This window comes from Oryctolagus cuniculus, chromosome 1 (assembly GCF_051225735.1).
Source record: "Oryctolagus cuniculus isolate XC-2025 breed Fujian yellow rabbit chromosome 1, ASM5122573v1, whole genome shotgun sequence".
NCBI classification, from domain to species: domain Eukaryota; kingdom Metazoa; phylum Chordata; class Mammalia; order Lagomorpha; family Leporidae; genus Oryctolagus; species Oryctolagus cuniculus.
In genome coordinates, this window is record NC_142867.1 from 218,716,225 (window position 1) to 218,741,427 (window position 25,203).

General features: G+C 41.7%; 1 long non-coding RNA gene across 1 annotated transcript in view; it reads left to right on the forward strand.

Moving 5' to 3' along the window:
- LOC127493231 (uncharacterized) overlaps positions 1–22,894 on the forward strand; it is a 287,450-nt gene extending 264,556 nt beyond the window's left edge. The window contains exons 2-4 of the long non-coding RNA XR_016225093.1: positions 19,693–19,771; positions 20,735–20,834; positions 22,774–22,894. This is a non-coding gene — a long non-coding RNA (uncharacterized LOC127493231). The remainder of the gene's footprint in view (positions 1–19,692; positions 19,772–20,734; positions 20,835–22,773) is intronic.
- The last annotated feature ends 2,309 nt before the right edge of the window (positions 22,895–25,203 follow it).

A 25,203-nucleotide genomic window follows, 5' to 3' on the forward strand; every position in this document is an offset into this window, starting at 1 on the left:
GACTGATGGCAGTTTCATCAGTTGAGTATAATGTATATAAATATGCGCTTCCTGGCAACCATTACAAAGGAAGAAACACATTGGATTTGCATAACTCTCTTTGATCATAAAAAGTAAATGAGCACAAAAAGAAACATAAACACTTTTCTGGTTGTATGGCAACTTTGAAATATAAAACATATTCTGAAACGCCAGGAGATTATCATCTATTTAATTTAATGCATGTCATTGCAGTAAATTAGAATAAGAAGTCAATCTTAGCAAGTAAAAATCCTGGAACATTTAAAAAGCAATGTAGTTTAATGATTTTTAATGATGCAGGACTAATAATAAGTGAATATTGGGGAAGTGAGTGATTCAAAGAAGAACATCACTTTCCTTGCCTCTGGAACAATTTTAGGATAAGAAAACCCTAGTGGTGAGAGGGTCCCTGGGAACTCAATCATCTGTCAGTGGATAGATGAGTGCTCTTTTTTGCAGCTCCAAGGAAAGTTCCATCTATGGTTAAACGCTGGATCCAGCAAGGGAGATCACCCACTGGGTGTTTGCAAGCCTACCATGTGCTGGGCCCTGCCAACATAATCTTGATGAGCAAGGCAGCATCATCCCTGCTTTTAAGGGGCTCGTAGTAAAGTGAGTAGGCAGGGCGGCTAAAGTAAAGTAATGCCATTGCTGTTCACAACAGACAATTCAGGGTGTTAGGTGTTCACAGTGGCGACGCTGCTCAAGCTGATCTGTCATCCTCTAGGGGTTTCCTTGAGGCAAATGGACCTCTACAGTAGTTTAATGGGTAAGAATCCAAACTTCTACTAGGTCATTTCACTCCCTTCCTCTTCAAGTTTAAAATCCTTTGGCATCTCCCTTTGCCTCTGCGACCATGGTCAGGGATCCTCACAAGGCATCTCTGGCCTCCCCTAGGCTGTGTTTTCAGGCTGTAGTCACACTAAGTCCCCACCTGACCGAGCCTCCCTGGCCCTTCCCCAACTCCCCTTTGCACAGATGGGTGGTCCTCACCACATCCCTGAATTCCTCTTCTCTTGCTCTGTAATTCACTGCAATTTTCAGAAGATAGTTCCTGCTGAAATAATCTCTGCTCTGTGCTCCCACCCTAAATTTCCAGTAAGAAATATATCCATCTTTCCTCTGTAGGATTTCATAGCACACTTCTACCTGAGGTCAATAGTGATTATTTTTAAGATTACACCAACTGTTTACATGTAGAGAGCTTATATTAAATACCAAGCATGCTGCCTTCATAATTTCGCTTACTCTTTGCAATCATCCCGTGAGTGCTGTCATTCCCACTTACCAGATAAGGAAACTGAGGCTTGGAATTGCCAAGTTCTTACTGTCATGAAGTGATGGAGCTAGCTATCTGACATAGATCTGCCCGACTTCAGAGCAAGCAGCTTTAACCACCGTGCGATTTGTATCACCTGTATTCTTGGTAGCTACTTATGTCTCTCCCCAGTGACACTGTAAGAATCTTGAGACTATAGCATATGACCAGTAATGTGCATGCCTAGCAGGTTCCCAATAAATGCTTAAACTATACGTTTACCTAGCAAATCCATTTCAGATACATAACATTGTAGGGAAACACCATTTGTTTAAGATTATTATTGTTATTGTTATTGCATTTTATAATGACATCGAAACATGAACCTGTCCCAGAAAGGAGATCCTTCTTCTTGTCTTTCATGCTCCAAATTCCTGTCTCCCTCCTCACTCCAGTTCTTGCCACTGAGTGTATACACACATGCCTGTCTTTGAAATAGCAGCAAACGGAGTTTATGGCATGTGAGTGGCTAAGGGAATTGATGCCTTCTTGGAACAGAGCCTGGACTATAATTGGTGTGCAACAAATTTGGATGAACAAATGTTATTTTGACAGAAGGGGAAAGGTAGGGAATGGGGAGGGAGGGATCTGAGTAAATTTCAGAAGTTCAAGATCTGAGATTTTTTTGAAAAAAAGAATGGTGCATTTCTGACTCACCCTGTTCAACTTTTTGCATGCAGAGCCAAGCACCATCCTCCAGCTGTGCTAGATTTATGGGCTTTTCTAGGTGTGTAAGCAGGCACTGAAAATGTCCTAAAGTGTTGTTTCCTGATGCTAGTCAAGTCCGGAAGTGACCTTTTTCTCTTTGACGTGGGTTAAGTTACTGTTTTTTTCAATTTCTATGAAATTGGAAGCACGGTGGTTTTGATTTTCAAGTAAAAATCAATGTATCCCTGGTAGTTAGGGCTGCAGTGTAAACCCTTTCAGATTGGATAAGTACCTTAGCTGGGCAAAGGCACATCTCTGCAGCTGTGAAGGGACAAGCAGAGGAGAAGCAGGTGAATCTGGACAGAATGCAGCAATTCACTTTTCACAGTGACTATTTACTGGCAAGAAAGACAGAAAAGTCATGACCTAACTTTGCCTTAATAACAAACATGTAGCACACCAAGCAAGGAGGGATTGGTAGAGTGAAAATACCCAAGTGTGAGTGTCCTCCTTGTGTCCACGGGCAGAGGGGCCCAGGAGACGATCCTCAATGGTTGGGGGGAGGGTGGTGTTTCCAACAGTGCTGATCAACTGAACAACTTCAAATGAGCACCTTTCTGGGGGCATTCGTGCCCAATGTAGCTGCAGAACATCGTGGATTTTTGGAGAAAAGTTCAGAGAGGTGTTCAGGAAATTGCAAACCTGACCTCAAATGCCCTCCCCCTTCCTTCATGTTCAAAACAAACTTTTGCTGAACACCTGCACTGGGGGTAATTGCAAGCTTTGGCTGCAGCTACGTAGTCACTCCCAGTTGTTTTCATTGGTAATGTTGACAACTAGCATTTTCACTTTTCTTGTTGTATAAAAGTAGACAGTATAGCTTAAGACACTTTAGCCTACATCCTGGTACATAGTGGGAACTTGATTTACATTTGTTGGAAGTATTGGAGCATTTCTTTCGTTGACTGGAAGTGTTAATGCGCCAAGCTACATAAGCAAACCATTGTGCGGTGCATGACACATCCTCAAAATGCTCAAGAAAAAAGTGTACTATGAAAACCTTATACATAGATTTTAAAATATTTTGCACTGATGTGACTTATCTTTTAATTCCATTTTAGCTTGGGAGTCTTTTGTTTTCATATTGTGTGTGTGTGATTTGTCAAATATTGTATAAAGATGGAATTATTTTTATAAAGTATGTACCAGAATATTCCACAACCCCTATGCATACAGAAGACTAAATAATAGATGGGATCATACTTACTATGCAGGAGTTCTTCAAGAAGTTAGTGGAAAGGCATATTATGAAAAACCTATGAATAGATTTCAGTTTTTGTACCAAAATAAGCTTCTCTTTCATTCCATTTTTCCATTTTCCAGTTTTTGAAGTTCCCTCGTTTGCAGCTTCCTATGTGTCATAGGAAAATCTGATATTTCCTTGTTTGAACACTAGGTTCTACCTTTCACTACCTCTTTCCCTGGAATGTAGAATATTTAAGAAATGCAATTAATTCCACCCTCTGAAACTAACCCACAGAGTGTCTGGCCCAGCCCTGTGCACCCTTTTCCTTTTTCTTTATAAAGTTGCTTTCTGGAGCAGCCCATTTGGTCCTTCACTTCAGAAAATATTAGGGTGGCTGACTAATAGCTGGATAGGCTCAAAACCCTCTATGGGAACTGAGAATGTGTGCAACCTCAATCCAAGGGCCTGGTAGTTTGGCACACTGTAGAAGATGATTCCTCAGCCCTTAAAGAGCTGGATCCTGGGTGGGGCTGGGAAAGGCTCTCTTGGCCTGGATCTCCTCCTGTGAACGCCTGTCTTTGGTTTCCCTGTGTGTGTTTACAGATGGGTCCAAACAGAACAAAACCAGCTTAGCTCTCCTGGACTTCTTGGGATCAGGAGAATTCTCACCTCTAAAGCCATATCATTTTATTTTTCTTCTTTCTCTTGCTCTGATGTGACGGAGCTTGGTTAACATTTTTGGGAGGAGAAAATGAAGTCCAAATGTTAATACATTTAAAACATCAGGGAAATTATCATCCACGCTCCATTGGGAATGAGGACTAATTGATTAATTGTAGGCGAAAGTAGAGGGAATTAATCATCCTCACAGTCCTCTGGGGAACATGAGTAATACTGTGATTAAGTGAAAACTAGAAACAAGAAAAAAATATACATGAATATTGATTCAAGATGGCAAGGGGTAAGAACTTCATAAAGACTGGTCAGCGTCCACTTTCTACATGACTAGTGGTCCTAGTGCATGGATGCCCCTCTCTCTCAAACTTTAATTGTGTAGAGGGATTGCCTAATGAGCTTGTTAAAATGTGGGTTCAGTTTAGTAGTTCTGGGATGGAGCTGAATCCATTTCTAGCATGTTCTGGGGTAATGCTGATGCTTCCTCTCTAAAGACCATACTTTGAAAATCAGAGGGAAATAATAAAACACACACGACCTCAGTGGTCTCCTTGTACTTAGCCAAGAGGAGAGAGAATCAGGCATGTCTCTTCAGTAGGAGTCTTTATGGCAATCGGAGGCTTACCAAACAAAAGGCAATGTTATGGTGGGATTTCTTAGTTAGATACAGGAGCCACTCTAGCTTAAAAGAGGGATCACTTTCCCCATTAGCAATTCCATTCCACCTTTGTCAAGGGATATCCTCCAGGCCACGCTGCTCAAGGTTGAACCACAGTCATCTTCCCATAGAGAAGGTGTGGACATTTGGTTAAGACATGTATTTTATGAGTATTCTCACAGATTTGTTTTTTGTTCCTGACTACAAAAGACCATCATAAAGTATACAGAAACCTGTCACCTTTGCAGCTAGGGTGGGGCTGTGTGGCTAATTTGAAGCAGTAGGGTACGATGGGGACTTGTATGTTGGGTATTGTCTAAGCAGCTACTCAGCTAACCAGCTACCTCCATGTGGAGAATCCAGTAAAGAGGAAGACATGTAGGGGATGTGCACCTCAGGGTAGAAGGAGAGCATTGGTATGGACAGAGAGAAATGTCTGGTAAGAATTGTGATTTATTTTCTGTGAGATAGATAAATTAACCCTGTAATTTATTTTTTAAACCAGGATGTCTATAAGGCAAAAAAAGCTTTTATATTAATAACCACACTTCATTACATTGGGACAACAGGTATAAGTGGGGACTGTCCTAGTCAAACCACAACACACATGATCACCCCATCCATTTTGTTATCGTCCAACACACTCCTCAGTGAAAACTGGGTGATTTACTATTGATTTTTACCATTCTGCTTCCTTGCGTTAGTGTGAAAAATACTATGATGTGCAGCAGTACAAGTTAACCCTGAAACACCAGGAACTAAATAAAACAAGAATTAATTCCTCACTTATGAGAAGTGTTGTGGATGACAGGTGGGCTATGGGGGAAGAAGACACTGTGGACTATTGTACGTGTGATATTCCATGGGTCAGGCATGCGAGTGATTTATATCATTGCTATCTGTGTTCTGTTGGCCAGAGTACAGGATGTTGACCTCGATCCAAATACAAAGGAGGGTGGAAGATGTAGTCTTTTTGTTTATCCAGGAGAGAAAATAGTATGCTGAACACAAAACACGTTCTTTGCACACTCTTTTAAAACGGTGCTTTAATAATTGTATTATTTAAGATTAATGACCATATCAGTATAGGAAAGTGTCCCCTGCTCCTCCCCCAGACTTCTTTAGTCTGCCCAGGCTGATATAATAAACTATCATACAGGGTAGCTTGAACAATAGATGTTTATTTCTCATAGTTCTGGAGATGATTGCAATGGCCAGGGCTGAGCCAGGCTGAAGCTAGGAGCCAGGAGCCTCATCCAAGTCTCCCATGTGTGTGGCAGGTGCCCTAACAGTTGGGCTATTTTCCACTGATTTTCCCAGGCCATCGGCAGGGAGCTGAATTGGGGGTGGAGCAGTTGTGTTATGAACGAGTGCCCACACAGATGTCAGCACTGTAGATGACACTTTTACCTGCCACACTACAACGCCAGGCCCCTCCCTTTCTAAAAATTTTACTGCATTTTGTATATGACATCTGTTTCTCTTTTTAAAATTTATTTATTTTAAAGGTTATTAATATAAAGGTTCACTCCCCAAATGGCTGCAACAGCGGGAGGTCGGCTGATCCAAAGCCAGGAGCCAGGAGCTTCTTCTGGTTCTCCCATGTGGGTACAGGGGCACAAGGACTTGGGCCATCTTCCACTGCTTTCCCAGGCACATTAGCAGGGAGCTGGATCAGAAGTGGAGCAGCTAGAACTTGAACCAGCGCCCATATGAGATGCCAACATTGCAGGTGGTGGTTCTACCTGCTATACCACAGCACTGGCCCCAGATGACACCTATTTTTTGCCAAGGCCCTGATTAATGTATGAGAGCACTTTGAAAAGTTTATAGAAAGCTGGAATTTAAGGATAAGTTTATTTTGGTAACAAAAATTTCAAAATCCAGGCAGATTCTTCCCAATACACATTTTTATGAGCTTTTTGAAGATACCTAATATGCTTGGATTTTCATTTTTTTTTTGCAACAAAGTAATATCTTTTAATTCCATTTTCCATGAGCTTTTTGCAATCCCTTATATATTCCAGAGGATGTTTTTGAGGGTGTGGCATTTTCCATTGAAACCTGAAATGTCAGAAATTTTGTGTGCCATGCAGTTAATGAGAGGAAATGAGTTTTAGAAATAAGGAAGAACCTGTGTGAAGGCTTCAAGATGACAAAGAACTGCAAACTCCTATGTTCAAGTGACAGGTAGGGGCAGGACAGTATGTGTAAGGACAAAGGAGACGTAGTATTGGATGAGGCTGGAGAAATACACCAGGACAATAGATATTTTAGGCTTGGGTTTAATCTGAGTGCAATGAAAGACACTAAAGGGATTTAAGCAGGAGAGGGTAATGATCAGACTTGATCCATTAATCTACTTGCTTGCTCAAAGTCATTCAATAATACCTTATATATGTCAGGACATATACAGTGTATATGTAGGGGAATATATACAGAGTATAGGGTGGGGGAAGACAAATACAGAGGGATATATGGCATGACCCTCTCATCAAATAGTCTTGAAAGAGATATGGTATAGATATATAGGTAGCTAATATGATACAAGATATAAGTAAGAGACAGCTCTAATGACAGGTGGTTTTCAGCTGAGAAGAATAGAGAACACTTGCAGGGTTAGTGTTTGGGTCATCAATAGATATATGTATCTTTGATATTGCTAATGGGAAGCATTTCAGAGAAAGAGAATTGTATTAGGCAGAACTGTTCAAAGTAGTTGGTGTGTGTACTGATAAGAAACTTACATCTTAATGTAAATCAATTTATTACCTCCTTCATCAAGAGACCCTTGTAATGGTTCAGCTAGCATTTGAGGTAAAAGATAGAGGAATAGAGAGAGAAAGAAGTTTGGTAGAGAGGTTTCAGCCAGATCAGGTCATTGGAGAATGCAAATCCCAGGGCAAGGAGTTGGAACTTTACACTGTGGACAATGGTGAGACTTCAGATTTCTAAGAAAAATATAAAGTTTAGAGCTGTGTTTAAAAACTTAAACTTGCAGGACAGGGCTGGAAAGAGCCAGAGGAGTAAAAGGGAAGTGGCCAGAAATCCACTGGGGAAGCCCCTCTGGAGATTCAGTTCTCTTTCGATTTAACAAGAGCCGTTTTAGCTTTGAGATGATGGCTGTGGTCTAAGACATGTGATTATTTAGCTTCTCCCTCCCGTCCGAATTTCTGATGATGATGGCTTCTTTTGGAGAAAGCCAGGAATCTTTAATGAAATAAAACAGGAACCCCAAGAACAAAAGTGAATTGCAGTCTGCTAATTTTCACCTTGGCTTTTTGGGGTTGGTTGGGATCAAAGTGTCTATTTATTCTGTAATCTATGCAGAAACATTCACTGAATTATTAGCATCCAGTTTAGTTATGTATGAAAAAGATAAATTATTTTGATTAACAAAGGCCCAATAAGATTTCTAGAAGAGAAAGGGGGAGGATAACAGCCAGCTGTAGGCAGCTGAGGAAGAAGGAAACTCACAGGCACATCTGGGTAAACTGATTAGCTCATGTCAAGCAAATAGCTCAGTGTGGAAGCTAAGAGTGTCAAGGGAAGACACTTTCAGACTCTGGACAACTGAGTCTAGCTTTGGACAATAGGTGGCAGGTTGATTCTCTCTCCTGCAGTGCCCTTTCCTCATCCCCCAACACTTTCTTCATTGGAGATTCCAGTTGCTGTAAAACTTATATGGGGTCAGGTAGACCTTGACACCAAGTGATGCTCAACCAATGCATGCCCTTGACTACACTTACACTCATGTGCATAGGCACACAGTGGTGACAAGTGCCTGGCTCATGTCAGAGAAACATGTAGTTAAGGGAATAGTGTTGGAACCAAACCTGGTGTTCCCATCTTACTGCTTCTTTGTTCAGCTTTGTATGACACCTTAGGACCTTCATCCCATACTTCAATCACATTTGTCATTAATATCTTGTCTGTATGACTCGTCCTTTGCCCATTCTGCCCTTTGCACATTGTGGACTCTCTTCATTGCATATTCTCCTGTGTCAAACCCAGCCTAACGTTACTATAATTCTAAAAGGCCATACTCCAAAATCATTCGGAAGTCACTTCCGTCCTGACACTGTTTCTGGTTCTTTTCTCATAGTGTTCGTTCTCCTCTAAATACTTCCTAAGATATTCATCAATGAATCATACACACAAACACACACACACACACACACATATATATACAGCTTTTATTTGTTAATTTATTTAGCACACATTTCTTGAAAACCTATTTTGTTATGTAATGAATGCCCACCAAGTGCTGGAGGCTTTAAATACATTATTTCTTTACTACTTGAATGTTTCCTGACTTTTGCTACTGTTTCATAGATGAAGATATATAGGTGTGGGAATTTGTGTGAATTTCTAGGGGTCAGGCAGCAAAGCAGGTTAATGTGGTGACCACCTATTCTGGTTTCCTCTTGATGGAAGGGTTTTGTGGATGTGTGGTTCCAGAGTCTTTGGCAAACCAGGATTCTTGGTCACCCTATTTGTGAGCCAACATTTGAAGCCAACTCTGCAATAGCCAAGCCCTGCTGCTTTAAGCCAGGGATGTCCAATAGAATTAGAATGTGAGCCACAATGTAAAGTTCTTATGTAATTTAAAAGATTCTAATGACCACCTTGAAAAAATAAAAAATAAATCAAAATATATTACTAGTAATACATCTATAGCAATCTATCGAAATATAATTTTAATATGTCATAAATATAAAAATTATTGATGAGCTATTTTAACTCTTTTTAACCCTTATTGAAATTTGGTATGCACATTCCTCTTACAGCACATCTTCATTTTGTCTCACCATATTTCCATGGTTCCATGGCCATATGTGACTTGTGGCTGCATATTGGATAGTCTGGCTCTAAGCCATTATGGCAGCTGATGATGCCAGGCTCTGAGGATACCAACTGGACATGGGGCAGCGTGTCAAGCCTCACTATACTTACACAGTCATTATACAGACAAACACACAGACAGTTGCATTGCCACCTGATGGGACCAATAAAAGCTAAGTGCTGGGAAGAACAGGGGTTTGTGAAAATCTTCCTGAGGCAAATGAGGAGGCTCTCAGGAGAGGTGGCACTAAACATGAGTGAAGAAAGAGTGGGCCTTGGGGAGGACAGCTGAGCAGAGAGAAGAGGGTGGTTCAAATGGGCTGACACATTAGTGTGAGTGCTGAGTGGCAGAAGGTAAAGCCAGAAAGAGAGTCAGGGGGCCAGCGTTGTGGCGTAGAAGGTAAAGTGGTCATCTGGGGAGTGAACCAGAAGATGGAAGATTCTCTCTGTCTCTTTCTTTCTGTAGTTCTGATCTTCAAAAAAAAAATAAATAAATCTACTAAAAAAAGAGAGACAGATACCAAATTGTGATGGACAATTCATGTCAGGAGGGAGACCCTTAGGGTAATGGGATCTTTTGGAAAGTGATGCTAGTTTAATCAGAATGTATTATGGATGCTTGGGAAAGATGAGGAAGAGGTGGGAGGCTGGGAGAATTTTTGGCTTCTTCTGCTACAATATTGAATGTTCCAGGGAGCAGGAAGACTTGCTCCTAGCAGGTGCTGTGAAACCACTTGCCAAATGAAACATGAGAAATGTGAAGGTGAGAAGGGTACTTGGGTCAAATGTATCACAGAGAAAGCTTTTCAGGACTGGTGGTGGCCTGCAAAGAGAGATTTCCGTGTGAGATTCCTGGGATTAGGAGTGACTGATAACAGAGGAGGAAATTGAATGGGCTGCGGCTGTGATCTCCGGTAAAGAATAATCCAGGACCTCAAGTGGGGGTAGCCAGAGACAGAGGCACATGGCCCTTTACTCTTTAGAGGTGAGCCGTGAGCACCAGCAGGAACTTCAAAAGCATAACTCAGCTGCAGCACCCAGCAAACTGGAAATGAGATTTGCTCCACTGATTACAGTTCTGCTGATTGTTTCTCAGGTTTAGGGAATGGCCTCTCGGCAAAGTGGTGCAGAGAAGAAAGAGGAAACATCAACAAAGACTTCCTGTATCTTAAAATAAGAATCAACACTCTAGGCAAACAGAATAGAATCGCGCTAAGCTATTGGATGAAGAATCCAAATGAATTATTCACAAGGAATATTCAGGGACAGAGTAAGATATTTAAGCAAGTCTAGCAGCTTTGAGTGACATCACTTTGGTTGTGTTACAGAGTCTCATAGGCCCTGAATCTGGGCTATGCATCCCAATGTTTAAGAACCACTCCTCTAACATACTAACGAACACTTCTTTTTATATAATGGGAATAGAAACATTAACCACACACTCATACCTGCATGTGCACACACACACACGCATACACACACAAATTGTGATGGTTAAATGAAAGCACTAGTGTGAAAATATAATCTTTGAATAAGTAAATGAATTTTTCTTTATTGTTTTAATTAAATCAGTAGTTCTCAACACGTAGTCCAGGGACCCCTGAGGATCCCTGAGGCCCTTTAAGGAATCCATGAAATCAAAACTATTTTCACAATACCAAAATGTTATGGACTTCCCTCAGGTTCATTTTATCGTGAGTATAGGTAGTTTTTAGAGGTTTCAGGGTGTGATATTTGCAACAGCTTGAATGAAGAGGCAGATGTGAGAATCCATTTGTTTCCCACTAAGGCAGACATTAAAAATTTTGCAAAAGTGTAAGCCATTCTTCTTTTTTTAATACAGTTTTTTATAAAAGCATATCATTTATGTTGACATACAGTGGGCTTATTATTGTTAATTTAAAATGAAGTAATAATTAAAATTTAAAAATGTCTGCATTTTTATTTCTAGTAATCTATTTATAGATATAGCAACATATACATAAGTCCTTTGGGGTCTTCAATTTTTGAAAGACTAAAGAGTTTGGAGACCAAAATATCTAAGAAGCAGTAACTACATGAATGTTTAGGACAGATAATTAATTCAGTGCTGCTGGTCCCAGTACAATAAAAATCATTTGTAATTAATCTTTATTAATTCTGACAAGAAAATGCCAGCAGCAATGATGTGGAGACTTCCTGCTGCTTTTAAAGGAAGCCAGAATTGATATGCAGAGGCTTAAGTGCTATTTTCCAAATATAATTACATCAGGACACACTTTAACCCAAGGGCATGGGATGTAAAATGTGATTATAACATGTTTTGTCAAATTGTAAGTGCTATTTCTTTAATAGAAGGAAAAATACTCTGTTTATGGAGGAAAATAAGAGGAAGTTCACCTGTTGGATTTCACATTTCCAGGTTCCTGCACATGGGCACGTGGTAATTTCATTTCTACAGAGTCTTAAAGGGGTACCACACAAAGCCCAAATTACCTGTGACCCTGATTCTGCCATCATCTGACTGCACAAAGTTGGGAAAATCACTTCTTCCCCAAGACCCATTTTTCCCATGGAGGTGGGGAGAGTGCATCTCCTTGGTCTCTTAAGAGACGGAAGTTGGAAACAGAAATGAGGAGAGGGTGAGAACAGTTTTGAAGAAACCAAGAAAGTGATGAAAAAGACCAAGACTTTGGATTTGGTTAAAGAGATGCCAGTAGGAGACTGGGGAGATGTTGTAGGGAATGTTGCATACAAAATTCCAGGAGGGATTAAGGAAAAGTAGGCAAGTATAGGAGCAAAACAGGCAAAAACTCAGATGCCAAATAACTGGTGAGAGCAGGCAATCCACAGTGGACAGCTCCAAAGCAGCTAGGGACATTGAGAGGTTCCCTCTCTGGCTTAGGGCTCTTTGAGTAAGAAACAGATACAACTGGTTCAACTTTCTAACAATGCGGTAATTGTTTGTTAATCTGTGGATTTGTATCTGGCTTTTTGTGCAAAAAGCATGACAGAGAAATGCATTCCGAATGCTGATTATAGTCTTGAGATATTCATGTGACTCCTTTATGCTATCATATTCCAGTGATTCAGCGTTGCCTCTGGAGAGGATGTGAGTGCCTCCTGCTGGCTTGGCTGGTTTCTTCCTAAACCTTCTATATCCATATTCTCCCCTTCAATCAATCTCGACCACTCAAGACCTTTACATCTTGGTGGGGCCTGATCTTGCACCCAGGCCTTTGCACGTGGTAGTCCTTCTCCATGGAAGTTCCCTTCTCCCCAGCTGGCTGGCTGGCGAGCTTTCAAGTTCTTGGTGTAATGTTCTCTCCTTAAAACCATCTTTTCTGAAAACTCAAATAAGTTTACAGGTTAGCCATCTCTGTTATTCTTTCTCATAGCACCTTGTTTTGGGGTTTCATAAAAATTTATTTATGTATTTGAAAGGGGGGGGGAGAGAGAGAGAGAGAGAAAGAAAGAGAGACAGAGACAGAGAGAGAGAGAGAGAGAGAGGAATGAATTTTCCATTAGCTGGTTCGCTCTCCAGATGACTGCAACAGCCAGGGCTGGGCCAGGCTGAAGTCAGGAGCCAGGAACTTCATCCAGGTCTCCCACATGGGCGTCAGGGACTCAAGCACGTTGGCCATCTCTACTGCTTTTCCCAGGCCATTACCAGGTTACTGGATCAGAAGTAGAGCAGCTGGGACAGGAACCGGTGCATGTGAGATGCTGGTATCACAAGCAGTGGCTTTACCTGCTATGCCACAACATTAGCCTGATACTAGGTTTTTATTTTTTAATGTTTTATTTTATTTTAATTAATTAATTTTTATTTATTTTTTTATTTGACAGAATTAGACAGTGAGAGAGAGAGACAGAGAGAAAGGTCTTCCTTCTATTGGTTCACCCCTCAGATGGCTGCTATGGCCGGAGCTAAGCCGATCCGAAGCCAGGAGCCAGGTACTTCCTCCTGGTCTCCCATGTGGGTGTAGGGGCCCAAGCACCTGGGCCATCCTCCACTGCCTTCCTGGGCCACAGCAGAGAGCTAGACTGGAAGAGGAGCAGCCGGAACTAGAACCTGGCGCCCATATGGGATGCCGGTGGTGCAGGCAGAGGATTAACCGAGTGAGCCATGGCACCAGCCCTGATACTGGGTTTTTAAAAATCAATTACCACTTTATCAAATAGTATGCATACACAGTCCAAAGCATGTTGCAGGTTTGCAATGAAAGCAGCAGTGCCTGGCTTACTATTTCCTTCTTCGCTTGGTCCTGTCTATAATCTACCTCTCTGAGTTGTTTCTTCTGGACATGCCCCTATATTTCTAACAGATGTGCTTATACTGTTATCTATTGATTTATCAATGATAGACTTTTACTGACTTGTTACCATATTAGATGGAAATTTGGACATTTTGTACATCTCTTCATTTCTCCTCTCCTCTTCCCTTAATATTTAGATCATAATTTTTGGGTGAAGCAGAATCAATATTTCTGTTTTTATGATCATGCAAATAGTGTTCACTGCAGAGTTCAATTAGTGTACTAGGATATTTTACTGTGTGACTTTATATTTCATGAGTTCAGAATGGCTTCTTTATCTCTGGTTGGTGTTGTTTTTCTGTATTTATTCTTATCTCTTTCCACACATTACATAAGATCAGTATTTCTTGCCCTTAGAGAATTTCTTTTTAATTTTAAAAATTATTTATATGAGAGGCAAAGTGACGGAGGTTTGGGAGGAGAGTTCCAATCTGCTTGTTCACTCCACAAATGCCTGCAACATCAGGAACTGAGTTGGGTGGATGCTGGGAGATTCACATTCAGTCCAGGTCTCCCATATTGGTCTCAGGGATCCAACCGTTTGAGCCAGCACTGTTGTGTCCCAAGGGTCTGCATTGGCAGGAAATTGGAGTCAGGAGATATGCTAATATGGGATGTCGGTGCCACAACCAGTGTCTCAACTGCTAGACTAACTGTCTGCCTGTTTTCCTCTTTTAAGTCAGGGGATGACAAACTCCTTTCTGTAAAGGATTACATAGTAATTATCTCTAGACTTTCCAGTCCAGACAATCTGTCAACTCTTCAACGCAGCTGTTTTGGCCAGAGGGCAGTCAGACATGATACAACAGAGCTACAGACTGTGTGTAAATGAATAGGTGTGGCAGTATTCCAATAAAACTTTATTGACAGAAGCAGGTGGCAGGTAAAATTTGGTCCCTGGACTGTAGTTTGCCAGTCCCTGTTCTCCATGATAAAGTATGAGGGTGCATCAAAGAGTTTGAAAAAAATTTTAAAAGATAAGTTCATTTTGGTACAAATCTTTTTGAAATTAATGCATAGGTTTTTCAGAAAATATATTTTTCATGAACTCTTTGAGGTATCCGTGAGTGCATCACATATTACCTTGTGCCATTTTTTATTTTCTTGCAGCCATTTCTGGAGCCCCCCGCTCAGTGTCCGTCTGCACTGTTGGTTTCGTTTAGGTTCTGCCAACATGGATTCCTAGGGTTCGGCTCCCTGCGCTGCTTTTGTGCTTTGGACTCTGTTCCTTGGGTTTTGTTCATCTTCCTCTTTCTTGCTTTATTCCTTTTTTTAAATGGATGACAATCTCAAGTAACTTCCTAAAAAAAAAGTAGGGCCAGCGCTGTGGCACAGCAGGTTGATTCCCTGGCCTGGGGCACCCGCGTCCCATGTGGGAGCCAGTTCGAGACCCAGCTGCTCCACATCCGATCCAGGTCTCTGCTATGGCCTGGGAAAGCAGTAGAAGATGGCCCAAGTCCTTGGGCCCCTGCACCCACGTGGGAGACCTGGAAGAGGCTCCTGGCTCCTGGCTTCGGATTGGTGCAACTCCAGCTGTTGCGACCAGTTAGGAGGCAAACCAGCAGATGGAAGACATCTCTCTCTCTCTGCCTCTCTGCCTCTCTGCCTCTCCTTTCTCTGCATAACTCTGACTTTCAAATAAACAAAATCTTTAAAAAAAAAGTGTATGAATGGGAGGTATATGTTCCCCTTTATGTGTGTTAATAACTTAGCTAAATCACATATTTAAGAATTCTTCAGAATTTGGAAGTTTTCTCCCATCATTTTCTGACATCTAGCATTTCTGGAAGCAGCCTGACTACAGCTCTGATTTCTGTTAATATATAACCTTGATCTTCTCCTTTTATACTCTCACCCTAGTCTGGGAATGTGTAAGATCTTCCTTTATCCCTGGAGTTCTGAAATGCAGGGTGGTATCATGACCATCTTTGGTTCTCTGCCTTCCCTGTGTCCCCTCTTTGTGGCTGATGTATGTGAGTCCGAATTTCTTCAGGTAATTCCCCCAGAGACTAGCTCTCCTGTCTTCTGCCTGCTGTGTGGCTGTTAGGCTACATGGGGCCAACAGAGAATGTGAGGGTTTGACTCTTGCTGTGTGCAGCTGCACAGCCCCATGTCTTGCTCTTTGTTTCTATGGGGTGTCAGGTCTTGGAGAGCTTCACCTTGTAGGTGTTGTGCAGGGTGCATGTGATTGATTATTTTTGGTATTCTCTTCTCCTGGCCCTTTAAGTTCAAGTTTTCTCCAGTCTGTTAAATAGGTCATCTATTTTTATCCTGCCTTCTAAACTTTGATTAAATTTTTGTTCATTTACACCTTAAAATATCTTTGTTGCTTATTCTACTGTGGGGAAGGAAAAGATAGAAATGCTTGTGAACAATCTGTCGTGTTTCAACAAGTAGTTCACAATTTGTCCTTCGTGAGTACATCTTCCCTTGTCTCAAAGGCTCTCCCACTAGGAAGAGGTTGTCTGTTCACCCCCTGCTTCCTTCTTGCCTGGCGTAGAGTGGTCGACCTTGAAAGACTTGGGGATGAACCAATACATGGTGAAGGAAGCAGTTTGATGGGAGGAGGCCTCAGCTGAGGAGCCTGGGAGACAATGCTGGAAGAAGCTGAGTTCAGATCATGACGAACACTGAGTTCCAGCGCAAGGAGAGTGACTTTTTCCTGGTTGGAAGCTGGCTGATGGATTTGGCAGAGATGATAGAACTGATGGTCATGGTGCTAAGGTGTTTCAAATGAAGTGGTTTCAGAGACGCTTTTTCTGATTGCAGCATGAAGGTTAATTTAAAAGCAATATACATGTAGGGAAATAAGAAGGCATGAACTGGTAAATGCCTGAGATCAAGAAAGAGTGGCTGGCAGAGAGTTTATGGCGATCAATCTACAGGACTTCAGTTCTGATTCAAAGTGGAGAGTTAAAGATGATTCTCAATAACTGGTGGTTCTGTTAGCAGAAAGAAAGGACAATGCAAAGGATTTTGGGGGTGGATGAAGAACAGTAGATGATGGTTTTGTCACTGTTTTTTAAAGACTTATTTTTAATTTGAAAGAGAGAGAAAGAGATCTCCCATCCACAGGTTCATTCCCCAAATAGCCACAACAACCAGAACTGGACCAGGCAGAAGCCAGAAGCCTCAGTCTCCCACATGGATAGTAGGGGCTCAGTTATTTGGGCCACCTTCTGCTCCTCCCCTGGGTGCATTAGCAGGGAGCTGGATTGGAAGTAGAGCACCCATGACTCGAACATATATGGGATGCCAGGTTGAAAGTGGTGGCTTAACCAGCCCATTTGTCATCTTAGAGGCAGTAAAGGAACAACCAAACGGAAATGTTTAACAGGCAATTGGCTCTGTTACAAGTAGGACATGAAAACATAGATTAGGGGGTAGTTCTCATGGAGCAGTCAAAGGAGAGAATGACTTGAGGAAAGACGATTACTTGCTCAAGGTCATATAAATGGAAACTGGCAGACTCAGAACTTGGAGTCAGGCCTGTTTAAATACATAGCACATGTTCAACCACAAGATTGCACTGATGTCAAGATGCAGCCCAGAAGAACAGAAGCTGAGGATTACCGTGGGGGATGCAGGGGCCACTCACAGTTAAGAGAACAAGTGACTAATCAGCCCTTAAGGAATGTGGATCCAGCTGAAAAGCCCATGAGAGTATTTCAGGCATGGAAAGCCAAGACACTCTGGCAAAAAAAAAAAAAAAAAAAAAAGCCTAAATGAAAAATCTCCATAAGTGAGATCCCAGTGAAAAGAACAGGTCATCAGGTCATCAAAGAAGGAGGTACCTTTCTCTGAAGGGAGGAGAGAACTTCCATTCTGACTACGACCTTGCCTAAATATGATCAGAGTCGGTGAACTCAAAAGGCTTCCATAGCCTTGGCAACTCATGACAAGAGCCTAGGATGATTACTGATGCCATAAACAAGAGTGTCAATTTGTAAAGTCAACAACAGGAGTCACTGTGCACTTACTCCTCATGTAGGATCTCTGTCCTTAATGTGCTGTTCAGTGTTATTTAATGCTATAACTAGTACTGAAACAGTATTTTTCACTTTATGTTTCTATGTGGGTGCAAACTGTTGAAATCTTTACTTAATGTATGCTAAACTGATCTTCCGTATATAAAGAGAATTGAAAATGAATCTTGATGTGAATGGAAGGGGAGAGGAAGCAGGAAAGGGGAGGGTTGTGGGTGGGAGGGAAGGTATGGGGGGGAAGCCATTGTACTCCATAAGCTGTACTTTGGAAATTTATATTCATTAAATAAAAGTTAAAAAAAAGAGAACAAGTGACTGCCTAAGAATGAAGGTAAGAAATGCAATAGAAAGCCAGTGAGGTGCAACAGAAGAGTACTGATGCCACGAGACTCTCCAGTGTCTGCATAGTCAGGTTGGGCTTGGGTCAGCAGCGTTGACAGAACAACTGGGCCTTGGCCAGGGCTGAGCTCTCCTGCAGACCTCTCCTGCTTTCACTCTAAAGGCTTCTTAAAGAGTATCAGTTGCACTTTCTTTTTTTACACTTTCTGCGACTGCTATGGTTCAAGCCAAAGAAAACCATGGCCAAGTAGTTCTCAGAACAGAAGTGAGACTGACATCCTGCCTGGTTTCCTTCTATCTCTTGCTCAGCAGCCCGAGAGAGTGCTGGTGCAGTGGCCCCCAAAGCTTGTTCAGAAGCACCACAAGCAGGGAAGGGTTCCTGGGCTCTCTCTCTTCTGAACCCCATTCCTGTAATGTGTCTTAGGGCTCTTGGGAGGAAGAGGAGCCAGACGTTGTGAGAGTGGGGGCGTGGGGCATGTAGGTTGTGAAACCAAATGAGAATCTTCCAGAGCCAGCAAGGAAAGTTTTGTTTCTGGAATTTGGAATTCAGAGTTTTTCACACTCAGTATTTCTGTGACTAGAAGGAGAGATAAAAATCTGTTTTTTCACCTTTGTTTTATGTGATCTGATTTTAAACAGAAATAATTATCAGCCCAATATCGTTTCCTTTTCTAAAATGTGGTTTAATTTCGTAAAGAGCTGAGCAGAGTGGCAGGGATGAATCAGAGGCAGTGTCAGCATGGAAGTTCTATACCGGTGATTTCAAAACTGTGGTCCAGTAATCTGGGAACTCTCCAGGGAAAAGTGTTCCTTAATCCTGGACTTTTTTTTTTTTTTTTAACTAGGGGCATTTCCTCTTCCTGTGTTCTACTAATATGGCTTCTTTGATTTCATATGAGAGAATGAAGCATGGGTTCTGAGTCTGAATTGCACATCTTTCTCTTGCTTCCTGTGAAATCTTGGGAGAGTTACCTAACCTCTGTGAGCCTCAATTGTCTGCCTATAAATGCAGATAAGACTGTTTTCACACACACACACATTGCTGTTACCTGGTGCTAACATCGTGTTAATTCCTACTAGTGAACAGTATTGAATCATTTTTTTCTCTATTGATGGTCACTGACTCACTAAAAGAAAAGAAAAAAGATCAATTTACTGTATGTTATTACTTCAAGGGAGAGAATTGTGGGTGTTTGTGTTTTGGATCTTATTTTTAGACATTACAAGAATGTTCCATCCACTGGATTTTGAAATTAAGAATGAGGAAACATTATTTCTGTCTGAATCATGAATTACAAAAAATGAAAATATTACATGTATAATTTCAGTTTTATATTATAGGCATTTAAGGAGAGAGAGGAGGAGGAGAGAGAAAGAGAGATAAGAGAGAGAGAGAGAGAAAAAGGGAAAGGAAAGGACACAGAAAGTTGGCAGAAATGTGAAAAATATGATGAAGTAGAATTAAGCCCCAGTGTTTTCAGACTAATCATTATAGTTTTGCCCTAATTAACACTTGGTCTATGTATCAATGTCATATGTGCTGCCGTCATTTCCCTTTGAAACCCATCCATCCATCTACCTTTATTTTGATATTTAATCATTAAATACTAAATATGTATTAACTACTAAATACAAGTATGTATTTGGCCCTGTCCTAGGTGCTGGTAAGGCAAGACACCAAGCTGATTCTGCCTCCCAAGAGCTCAAAGTCTTGCAGAAGAAACAGGCAAATGAACAGTAAGTGCCTGACTCATATTTGGGGTGGTGGGATGGCTTTGTGAAGGAGGTGATCCTGTGCTGAGTCTTACAGAATAGTTAGTAATTTGTGACACAGACAAGGTGCTTGGATGCTGGGAAAGATTAGGAATGCCTTCTGGGCAGAGACTAAACCTACATAAATTTTGCAGTGACCTAGTTCTATGTGAACTGGGATCTAGTTTATTTGATATATAACTTGTTGTATTCATTAAGCCAGCATGGCAGGCAAAGACCTGGGTGTTTCAGACAAATAGATATGGATTAATCCTCATTTACTTACTTCTTTCTTTCTTTCTTTCTTTCTTTCTTTCTTTCTTTCTTTCTTTCTTTCTTTCTTTCTTCTCTCTCTCTCTCTCTCTCTCTCTCTCTCTCTCTCTCTCTCTTTCTTTCTTTCTTTCTTTCTTTCTTTCTTTCTTTCTTTCTTTGACAGGCAGAGTTAGACAGTGAGAGAGAGAGAGAGAGAGACAGAAAGAGACAGACAGGAGAGAGAAAGGTCTTCCTTTCCGTCGGTTCACCCCCAAAATGGCTGCTACAGCCTGAAGCCAGGAGCCAGGTGCTTCTCCTGGTCTCCCATGCAGGTGCAGGGCCCAAGGACTTGGGCCATCCTCCTCTGCCTTCCCGGGCCACAGCAGAGAGCTGGACTGGAAGAGGAGCAACCGGGACAGAATCCGGCACCCCAACCGGGACTAGAACCCGGGGTGCCAGTGCCGCAGGTGGAGGATTAGCCTAGTGAGCCATGGCGCTGGCCTCCTCATTTACTTGTTATATAGACTTGGTCTAGCTGTTTAACCCCTCTGAATTTTAATTTCTCCCTATTTAGGAGGAGAATAAAACTCGAGAATGTTGGAAACTTTAAGTGAATTGATTTAATACATGTAAAAGCTTTGTGCATTGCTGGGGATACAAGAGAACCTGACATTAAAACCATTATTTTCATTTCAGTGTATTGGATCTTCAGTCTAGTAGCATCTCAGTGTCTTGGTGGGACTCTGGGCAAGTGGATATAGAGTGAGAGAAGATGTCCCTATCTAAAGAAAATGGGGTATGTGTGATTTATGACTTTTCAAATCTTCTGTTGAAACCTTTCAGGAACTTCTCTGAATCACATTAATTCATGTAAAAATGTTGAGATTTTTTTCCTTTGGAGTACATCTCCCTCTGAGTTTTCTAGATCTGCAATGAAATCAAGCCAAGGATGAGAATGTCACCACCATTTCTGTTATGTATTACCTGTCAGTGGAAAAAAAAAAAAAAAAAAGTAAAGTGCTCCTGAGAGTGAGGCTGTTGAGATGGCCATTAGCAACACGCTAAGCACAAAGCTGTAATTCTGAGTAGCATCAAGAGCTCCGCTTAGAACAGACAGCACGTACAGGATGCAGAGAGAGCAAGCAAAACCGTGAGACTGAACAGAGGAGAGTAATTGGAACACCGATTGACCTGGTTAGCTGATTCTCCCATAGGAATGCTATTAACTCTCCTGTGGTGAATCATGGAGTATAGGGGCCGGTGCTATGGCACAGTGGGTTAAAGTCCTGGCCTGCAGCACTGGCATCCCCTGTGGGCTCTGGGTCAAGTCCCAACTTCTTTACTTCCAATCCAGCTTCCTGCTGATGTGCCTGGGAAAGCAGCAGAGGATGGCCCAAGTCCTTGGGCACCTGTACCCATGTGGGAGAACCTAGAAGCTCCTGGCTCCTGGCTTCAAATTGGCTCAGCTCTGGCTGTTGCTGCCATTTGGGGAGTGAACCAATGGATGGAAGACAACCTCTCTCTCTTCCTGTCTCTACCTTTCTCTGTAACTCTTTCAAATTAATAAGATAATTCTTTAAAAAAGGGGGGGGGGCGGAGTGTAACTCATTTCAACCAAATAGATCTCTAGCATATAACTGACCCTTTTTAGAAATGGCCCTGTTTTTTCTTCCCTGTGTCCTTGGCCATAGTTCATCCCAAGGTAGCTGCTTTCACAGGACTGTCTCCTTCTTCAAGCACAGATTACTGGGTTCCACCTCAGAGCATCTAACTCAGATAATCCAGAATGGGCCTCGAGAAGCTGCGCTTCTGAGACTTCCCCAGTGCCACTGCAGCTGCTGCTTCAGGGTGTGGTGTGTGCCCTGAGAACTTTGATCTACGAGGCGGGAACCGGGCTGCCACAGAGTTCTTCTAATGCACAAACCACCCCCACCCTGCATCTTCTATGTTTTCCAGGTGTACCTTCTGTCATTTAAAATATTTTTAAACTTATTCATTTCCCCTTTTATTTGAAAGGCAGATAGTGAGACAGATAAGTGACAGACAAACAGAACTTCGATCTGCTGGTTCACTCCCCAAATGCCCACAAGTGGAGCTGGGTCAGGCTGAAGCCAGGAGCCCTGAACTCAGTAATCCTGTTCCCCACATGGGTGGCAGGGACCCAAGCACCTGAGTCATTGCCTGCTGCCTCCCGGGGTGCACATTAGCAGTAAGCAGGATCAGCAGAAGCACTGAGACTCAATGCAGGCATTCTGTTATAGGATTCAGGCATTTTATATAGCAACTTAATTGCTGTGCCCAGTGCCTGCCACTCCAAGAGGGCTTTCTATTGCTAACAAGTATGTTAATGGATACTGGAAGCGGGATTGTCTATAACCAGGAGAAGAGAAGAATCAAAATGTGCAAGGGACAACAAGGTGTTCTCTGTATGAGAACACCTGTTCTGTCAAAACAAGAGCAGGGGCTGGATCTTATCAAGATGCCAATTTTGCCTCTGACCAAGGAAGATGTTTCTAACAGTGTAAGATGTCTAAACTTGGACAGCTTTGGGTTAAAGATGATATATGGAGCACATTTTTTTTTTATCTCCATTCGCTCCTTAAATACAAATAAAGTGCCTGAACTTTCAACACTGCACATCACATAAACTCTTAAGATCCAAAGAAAGGGGAGAAGGAATGACAAGAAGATGGAAAATCTGAAAGCAGATCAACAACTCTGCCAACTTTCTTTAGCAGGACTGAAAATTCTGATGCAGAAGCTGGAAAAAAGCAGAAGAGCAAGGAGACTTGCGCCCCAGGGCCGCAGAAAGGTTCTGGATACCAGAGCTTCTAAACAGAGTAGAATGAAGAGGGTTGGTTGAAAATCTGAATTTCAACATTGCCTTCATTCCTTAAAATTAAAAAAAAAAAAACTACAAAAGTTGGTGTAAATTTGTATATGTTATTTACCTTCAGATCTAAAAATGGTAATCCGAACCCAAATTTGTATAAAGACTTCAGGTGAAAAGACTTGATTTTTTTTGAAAGGATTGTTGAACCAAACACAATTCTAATCTCTTCTCTTGTGTATTTTTGTGCACTAGGCGCAGTTGTGTAGCAGTTGAGTAATGCTGGTTAGCTGTTAAGGTGGCGTGTTGCAGATCTTCCCCTTTCCACACAGGGGATGATGTCTCTTCTTGTTCCCAGCATGCAGCTGGAGGTTTGCTTCTGTAGACATTGAATCAGAAGGGCTCTGGTAGACATGAGGCACAGCTGGAAGAAGGGGTACCTTTTACACAACAGGTAGAAGCATTAAATGGAAGTCAACATACAGAAACTTTACATCCCTAGTCTTCCCATTCTGAGCTCCCAGAATGGTGACCTCCAGGAGTTTTCCTTCCAGATAGTAGTATAGTGCTGGGATTTGGAAGGCACCCAGCAGCTTGCAGCTACTACACAAAAGGTTTGAAAGAGGATCAGGAGGGTTTTGGTGCTGGAAATGTTCTTTTTAGACTAAGTTTCAGGTCAACAGTATTTACCAAACAGATACTCTGTCCCTCCTAGCCAGCTATAAGCTCTGATGTTTCAACAGGGACTAAGAGTCAGTGCCCGTTCCTCGGTGAACTGGACGGGAAGATGGGGGAGCAGGAACAACACATACCAGAGCAGAAAGTAATGAAACAGTGTGCTGAGTTTGTGGAACTACAGATGGTTTAGTCAATAATGTTGGCATGGAAAGTATAGATGTGTGAGGAGTGTGGGAGGAGGGAGGCCAAGAAATGCTATTACGCTTACATCTCTCTTTTTACATAGTCTGTCAAAATGTCTATCATATTATAGGCATAGAGTTTGAATCTAAATAACTATAATCAATTCTTGTTTTACTTTTTTTCTCCATCAAAGGCAAGGCTTTTAAGCACCACCTACGTTGCTATGAGAATAATCTAAGCCATTTCTTTGAGTTCCTGACTGATATTTGGTGATGTTTTAAGGTGTGCATCTAGCTACTTTTGTGAACTCATTATCCCAGGAATGGACATTAAAATTATTTTCCATCTCTCCCCATATACTTGTTCCAGAAAATAAAAATGCCAGTAAACATCTCGAGCAGTATCCTCTGATGGACCTCTGTGAGAACTAGGCTGTGTGTCCTGGGGAAACAGGACTAGGCTATGCATCTGTAATGGGCTTACTTATTGACAGCTAGCACTCTAGATTGCCTTCCAGGATAGCCCACCACTGGGCATGATGGCCACTGTATTACCACTTCCCTGCTCACTTAGCTTTTTTTCCAGATAGTTTTATAATTTTGACTAATGCAAATATTTGTAATTTCTCCTGAATCAAAAATGAAATTTGCATTTCTTTAATTGCTGAATATTTTGAACATCTCTTCATAAACTTTTCTGTTTTTGAAGTTTTCACTTTTTTTCAACTTTTATTTAATAAATATAAATTTCCAGAGTACAACTTTTGGATTTTAGTAGCTTTTCCCCCTATAACCTCCCTCCCACCTGCAACCATTGCAACCATCCCATCTCCCACTGCCTCTCCCATCCCATTCTTCATCAAGATTCATTTTCAATTATCTTTATATACAGAAGATCAACTTAGTATATACTAAGTAAAGATTTCAACAGACTGCACCTACACAGACACACAAAGTAGAGTACTGTTTGAGTAGTAGTTTTACTGTTGATTCGCATAGTACAACACATTAAGGACAGAGACCCTATATGGGGAATAGGTGCACAGTGACTCCCGCTGTTGATTGACAGTTCATATCCTATAACACATTTCTGTTGAGAAAGCTATTTCTTTTTGATTTCAAGTATTTCTTATATATTTTAGATATGAATCCCTTGTTGGATTATACTTTACTAGTATGTTTTTGCCTAATCACTTATCTATTTGTTATCTTTGCCCACGATTATCTTTATTTTTATCATTTTTTTTTCATTTTATTTGAGAGGTAGAGTTACAGAGACAGGCTGAGAGAGATCCGAAAGACTCACAAAAGCCATGGCTGGACCTGAAGCCGGGAGTTCAGAACTCATACTGTGTCTCCCAGGTCAGTGGTAGGGACCTGAGTGCTTGACTCATTATCTATTGCCTCCCAGGATGTGTACTAGCAGGAGGCTGGTTTAGAAGTGGAGGCACCAGGACTCAAACAGGGCACTCTGG